The sequence below is a fragment of the Dipodomys merriami genome, unplaced genomic scaffold (genome assembly GCF_024711535.1).
Source record: "Dipodomys merriami isolate MVZ:Mamm:240054 unplaced genomic scaffold, mDipMer1.0.p SCAF_2, whole genome shotgun sequence".
NCBI classification, from domain to species: Eukaryota; Metazoa; Chordata; class Mammalia; order Rodentia; family Heteromyidae; genus Dipodomys; species Dipodomys merriami.
This window is the reverse complement of record NW_027203381.1, coordinates 110,004,583-110,012,258: the sequence shown is the minus strand read 5'-3', so window position 1 is coordinate 110,012,258 and position 7,676 is coordinate 110,004,583.

Here is a 7,676-nt window from a genome sequence, read left to right as displayed (position 1 = left end):
CCCTACAACAAATGAATAAATTGAGACAATGTGATTATCTAGGGATAAACACACACACAAAATATAATATATAATATATATGATATATGATATTATATATCATATACCTATCTGATTGTATAGAATATAATATATAATGTTATTATATTTGTAAATATATACTCAATATAATAAAATATAATACATAATTTATAATTAATTATATAATTCATTTTATTATATTATATATTATTATATATTATATATGATTGTGTGATAGCAAGAGAAAGAGAGAGAGGGAGAGGGATTAATTTTATACACCAGGAAGAACAATATTATATAATTTTCAGGAAAATAGAATTTGGAAAAAACTATATTGAATAGGATGCAGACAGGCATAATGTTTTCTCTTGTATGTAGAAGTTATACCTAAAATATAAACATATGTGGCAACATATACAGAGCCATATGCATGATACTCAATCAATATACAATACAATATACACTATATACAATCAAATGGACTAAAGCCTGGTATGCCCAAGGTAGATTTCCATGGTGTAACTTCATTGCACAGTTTTACAAAATACATACCAAGAAGCTGAATCGTGTCTTGCCCGAGGGAAGTGGGGGTTAATAGAAGAGTTGACAAGTGGAGAGGGGGGATAAATACCATCATAAAACTCAATGTACATGCATGAAAATGATACTAGGAAACAGGCAGTGGGTAGGTTGGGATAAATAGGGGTAATAATGGAAAGGATTACATTATTCAGTACACATTAGGCATATAAGTGTTGGAATTAAAACCCCTTTTATATAACTTTTTAAATATAATGAAATTATTTCTAAAATAACTAAAAACTTGGTTGGGAAAATTTTGTTATAACTATCTACATTAGTTATCATAGCTTATTTTTATTACAAAATAAATGAATGAATATTCATTTTTTCAGGCTTTAATGTTTATTAGGATAAATATAGGTGGTTAGAATTTACATAATCAATTTTTGGGACTCTGTAATAATATGTGTGAGTATGTGTAGAGGGGCAGGGTGTGCAGGTCCTAGGGCTTGAACTCAGGTCATGGTTACCAGCACCTAGCAATTTTTAAAGTATTCAAATGTTTTTTCTTTCTTGCAATTGTTTCTAACATATTTATAAGATGATTTCTTTGTTGCTTTGTATGTCTCTCCCCCACGGTATAACCCCTGCTTTCATTGTATTTGATGTTGGTATAATTGATGGTGGGGAAGGGAAAAGACAAATCGATTAAATAGGGATACAGGTGGACCCATTGCAACAATGAGATGTACAAGTTGTTATGTTGAAAAGCGAACTTTACAACTATGGCTGGGGGGGGGGCATTGATGGGAAGGGATGAGAAGGGGAAACAAAGGAGGCAACAACGCTTGATAAGAAATGTACTCATTGGGCTGAGAAATTGGCTCAGTGGTAGAGCACTTGCCTTGCATGCATGAAGCCCTGGGTTCGATTCCTCAACACCACATAAGCAAAAGAAAAAAGCCAGAAGTGGTAGAGCGCTAGCCTTGAGCTTAAGAGCTGAGGGACAGTGCCCAGGCCCAGAGTTCAGGCCCCACGACCTGACCCCCCCTCCAAAAAAGGAAATGTACTCATAATCTTGCCCATGTAATTGTAACCCCTCTGTATGATATTTTCACACACACACAAAAAAAAGAAATAAAAGAGCCCTCAAATTGTAGTCTATTATTTCCCTTGATCAGTACAAACCTGAAGAAAGAGAAAGTATGCTTTCTAATTTATAGATATGTTTAGAAATAATAAGAAGCTACATATTTAAATATATATATATATATATATATATCTTAGCACAAAGCACTTGTAAATTTTTTTGAAAATAAAATGTTTGGCTATGGCTCATGCTCTTTTTAATGGAATGTCAACAAACATCCAGGGAGTTCTTATTCAAGTCCCTTAATGTTGGCAAATGACAGAACAGGAAAACAAGTGACTCTTAATCCCCAAATATGCTACACTGCCACAAAACTAGATGAGTCAGTTCATCCTTGGCTTCCATAAATCCTCATGGTTTCTTGCCTACCTCATGAAGAATATTTGGGGCTGCAGTCTCGCCCAACATAAGCCAGTATTTTCATTATTAAACATGTTATTTCTCTTCTATGTGTTTCTTCTCAAAAGAATACGTGTGGAATGATGAGTCAAAGTATATTTTTGGCAAATAATAATAATAATATGCTTCTAGAAGCTGCCAAGCTCATTAGCTTCAGGAATCAAGAATTTAATTACTTCTGTCTTGCCCTTGTTATTTTGGGCTTTATAGAAATGCACTTGATTCTTCAAGCTTATTTTATTCATCCATTTATTTAATTAAGTAAGTAATTAATTACTTCTCTACTAGTACTTGGGGCTTAAGCTCAGGACCTTTTCTCCTTTTCAACTTTTATGTTTGCGATTGATGTTCTACCTTGTGAACCATGCCTCTAGTCCAGATTGTTGCTAGATATTTTGGAACTAGAATATCAGAGAGTTTTCTGTCTGGACTGGCTTCAAACCTAGATGCCCCCAGATGTTAGTCTCCTTATAGGTGTAAGCCACCAGAATCTGGTTCAAACTTGTTTTAATGGAAACTCACAGGCATATGTTTTTTGCTTCTAGGAATACATTGCAACATTTTTCAACTTTTCCAAACCTTCATTGGTGTATAATCTTTGCAATGGGTAAACCACTTGGAGATGTTGCATCATCTTTAAAAAAATACCTATAATAAGTAGCATAATGAAAATATTCACATGGTAGATTGAGCCATCATTACATTCTTTTTGCAATTGGGTTGTTTTATTTTCTGTGTTTTCCACTTAAATAAGTATAACACATTTGTCTCGTACCTATTTGTGTTCTGTTCCCTTCCATAATGAACAATACTAGTTAACCTCCTTATGAAGAAGCTCTCTTTGAAAGAAACAAAATATAATGCTCTTAGTTTTTGTCTTAATCTTTTTATTTTAGCTGCATGTTGTCTAATATGAGTTATTAAAATCAGAACGACAACAAAAACCTAAATAGGATTAAAGCTACAAAATGACTGCACAGGCTGAATATATTCCAAATTATGAATCTATATGTACTGTTTACAAGTTCTTCAGGAACCCACTCCACTCCGTGATTAAAAACATGAAAACTAAATGTAATAGTCCTATCCAACATACGTAATAATTTAATGGGAAATAGAATTCATTGACATCTTCCTCAGGTTCATATAAAACTAACCAATACTATGACAATGTCATTGTAGTTACCTTCTGGATATGGAGGTCTAGGATCTAAGATCTTCTATAAATTAACTTAGATATTTACAATTACTTAAGCTATAATTTCTGTTTTCTTTCTTTAATTTAAAATATGAAATTATTATTCTTAATATGTATTTGGATTAAATAGGATTGATCCAATTGAAATTAAGGATGTATATTCAAATTGGTAAAAGCCTATAAAATCTTGTGTACTAGTTGGTAGACTCAAGTAGGAGTTCTCATATTCTATGGAATGGCAAACTAAGAATTTCTAAAAAGATGCACATATATAACTTTAATTCTATTTAATTGTGCTGGATACCTGAAGAGCTGATTGGAAAAGGGAAACTGCACTTTTAAAAATTCTTCTTTCATAAAGAAATCAAAGGTAAAGACCAACAAGACATTCAGTCTATAAACCTTTTGAAAAACAATTTTGGAGAGTGGTATTGAAGTTCAAACTAGTTCTTGAATCATGCCTCCAGCACTTCTAAATCCTTTGAACATTTTGGTTTTTTACATTAGACTTTTGTGCACACGGATTATCTATAATGTCTTAAATATCTTTATTTTTTCTTTATAACCTTAGTGATTCTTTACCATAAATTTCCTATTAGGACAAAGTCAGATGTCAAAGTAATGAGGCAAAATTTAAATAGGCAAGGAAGAGTTATAATAGTTGTTTCCTCTTCCTCTTTCTCCTCCTCTTCGTTCTTCTCCTCCTCTTCCTATTGTTCCTCATTCTCCTCTTCCCCTTCTTCCTCTTCCTCGTCTTCTTCCTTCTCCTCCTCCTCCTTTCTTTTCTATACAACTTCACAAAAACCAAGTGAGTTATAGGTTGAATGTCACTCTTTTGCATGTGTAAAAATAAGTAATAAAAATAACACTTAGCTTAATATAATTTTTTCCAAGTCTTTCTATTTCTTACAAATAAGGTAATGTCATTCTTTCTGATGGAAGCACAGAATTCCATTGTGTATATATACCACATTTTCATAATCCATTCATCCATCTACTAAGGGGCATCTGGGGTGATTCCATATCTTAGATATGGTAAATAATGCTGCAGTTGGAAAAAATTATATTAAGAAAAGTAAGCCAGACTGAAAGAAGCATAGACTGCATGGTTTCCCTCATTTGTAATAGCTAGAATATGTCTAGGATATTCTTAGCAGAGGATCACAATAGTTCAATAGCTATGTGCATATGATCATGTAAACTGATGCTTAACAAAATGAACTCCAAGAAATGGAAACAAGAGGGTTTTTTTAGGGTATTGTTTGCAGTTACTTCTTTTTCTTTTCTTTTTCCTTTGGTTTATTCTCTTTGTCACTGTTTTGATTTATCCTGTATATAAGTTTATCAGACTTGGAACAGGAAGGGGAAATCACAGAAATGGGATATAAAGAATGAATCACAAGACACTATGTTGGAAATGAACTTTACAACTTGTGTGGGAATCACAAGACAATGAGGGAGGAGGTAACACTGTTGAAAAAGAAATGTACTCATTACCTTACTTATGTAACTGTAACCCCTCTGTACATCACCTTTACCAGCTGGACGCTGGTGACTCATGCCTATAATCCTAGTTACTCAGGAGGGTGAGACCCTAGGATGGAGGTTTGAAGCCAACCCCAAGTGGGAAAATCCTTGAGATTCTTATCTCCAATTAATCACCAGAAAACCAGATGTAGTACTGTGGTTCAATGTGGTAGAATGCTAGCCTTGAGCAAAATTGCTCAGGGACAGCAACTAAACCCCGAGTCCACAACAGACAAAAAAAGGAAAGAAAGAAAATGCCAACCAGTTTGAGGGTATCACAATATCTGGACTCAGATGGAAACTTATAGATCTTGGTTTATTGTTGTTTTCTGATGATGTGACAACTATATATGTAAAGTTAAGTAAATATTCTCATGACTTGGTAATTTAAAAAAGTTGATATATGACTCTGTCTAGCAGTTTTCACTAACTACTGAGCCATAGTGATTAGTGAGGCAAATACCAGAGATGAGAAAGGTGAGAAAAATATCTCTTCATAATGCATGCTGGAGGAGGAGAGACTATTAGCTGTCCTAAAATTCTAACAGTTCACTGATATTTGCATTCTTTTGTAAGACTGTATAGCCTTAGAATAAAAATATACCTGATGTCTCAATTTTGATTAATCATAAATGCAATTGTTAGAAATACTGTGAGAGATAATCAAGTTAATTTAAACCAGATCAAAATTGTTTGCTAGGCAAGGACTTTGTAGGCAAGAACTGTACCATGTAAGCCACAACCTTAGCTCTTCTCTTGTTCACTTTTTTTTTTTTGCCTCTTGCTCCATTTCCTTCCTCTGCTTGGCTTCATTCTGGGTGATTTCCTATTAGGTGGTATCTCTAAGGCAAGGTAGCAATAAGAACAACTAGCTAGATTTTTTTTTTCTTTTCTCTTCCTCTTTCCTACCCTTGACTCACATCTGTTTTACATTCCCAAACTTCCTGCCCACACCCTGACACTTGGGTGTGGCCTTATGGCTGAGTTTTCCTGACATATGGAGTGTATTTTTTGCTAATGGGGTAGAAGCAGGCCACTTCTAGGAAAAGGCAAGGAAGGGAGCTATGCACATTTTCTATTTTCTCGTTCTCCCTCTCCTGTCAGTCTTGGGAGCAACAAGTTATATATAGATAGGGCAAGCCAGGTGCCGGTGGCTCACGCCTGTAATCTTAGCTAATGAGGAGGCTGAGATTTGAGGATCACAGTTCAAAGCCAGCCCAGACAGAAAAGTCCGTGAGACTCATCTCCAATAAACCACTAGAAAACCAGAAGTGGTGCTGTGGCTCAAGCCATAGAGCACTCGCCTTGAGCTGAAGAGTGCAGGGATAGCCCCCAAGCCCAGAGTTCAAGCCCCACAACTGACAAAATAAATAATAAATAAATAAATAAAAATAAAAAATATAGATAGGGCAGGATCATGGGAGTCATACAAGTTTGGTTCTTAAATGGCTACATGAACTAACATTGTGCAGGACATGAAATCTCACTGGCCAGTGGGATGGGTGAAGACCATCTTTGTGATAAACCACTGAGAATTAGAAGGAATTTATTAGAACAGCAAACATTTAGCTTTAACACACAATTTGTAGATCCCCTGAATTAGGAGGTAAAATGTATTCAGCTAATTGTTATGGTTAGTACCGCAAAGGGGACTTCATTGTGAAGAGCTATTCCCAGAGCCAGCTTCTCTACACAGGTATGTCACTCTGGGTTTTCTAGATTTGTATCCTGTGTCCATTTGTGACAATCAACTTTATTCATTTGCAGGGATGTGTATCCTTGAAAAATTGTATTCAAAGGGGGGTATAAATAAAGCCCACATCAAATACTAATAAACACCTTCATTTGTAATATTAAAGAAACAGGTAACACATATTCTCATAGTTAATTTGTATATATTTATGCCTCTTCCTTGCCAGTCAGCTAAAAACTAAAACTTTCCTTATGAAGAACTCTTGCTGCAATACTCTACTGAAGAAGCAGACATAAAAGAGAGAAAGGAAAAGAAGAAAGACAGGGAGACCAAATTTCATAAGATGTCCAGTCATGCTTGACATTCAAAGGATTAAATTTTTATCAACAATCAAAAGCATCTACAAGATTTTGAAATAAATGTCATAGTCTTAAGGCATAGTTTTGCATTTTTCTAGAATAAGCCAATGAGCTAGAAGCTAGCAGAGACTCTAATGGGCTAGTCTAATCCTCCAACTACTACACATTTTAAATGTAACTTATGAATGTTCTAAAATTTTTTATGGAGTTTACTTGTATGTCATACCTACCCAGTTTCTTTCTGTTAACACATTTGCAATTTTCTTCTTACTTTATTGAAGAACAAGAAGGAAGAAGAACAGAACTAGGAAGAAGAGAGCTACTTAACAGAAGGAGAAAAATAATTGTTCAACTACTGCTTGTCAGAAATAAGTGTAGGTGTTGCAGATGAACAAGTTAAAGATCATGTAGTTAATTAGAAATGTGTTTAGCAATTTAGAAGCTAATGATGGTAACAAATCCTATAAATTTATGAGTCAGAAGAACTCTTTAAAGTATCTGTCAAAAGAATCACCTGAACCATTTGGTTCTGGTGACCTCTGTGGACAGATCTAGTGGAGACTTTGTTCTGAATATAAGCAACACTCTCAAAAGTGACTTCACAACCTCATCTTTCCCTCACTCTCCACCATCTTCAAAATAATTTGATATTCCAAATAGTTAAAGACAAGGGGATCCCGTTTCCTCTCTGGCAGAGTGGACAGACTACAGGTGGATTGTAAGGAGAAAACGGAAGAACTACCTGAGAGATGTTCTGAGGAAGAATCACATAGAAGCCTGAGCAAACTGAAAACCAGTCATAGCCCA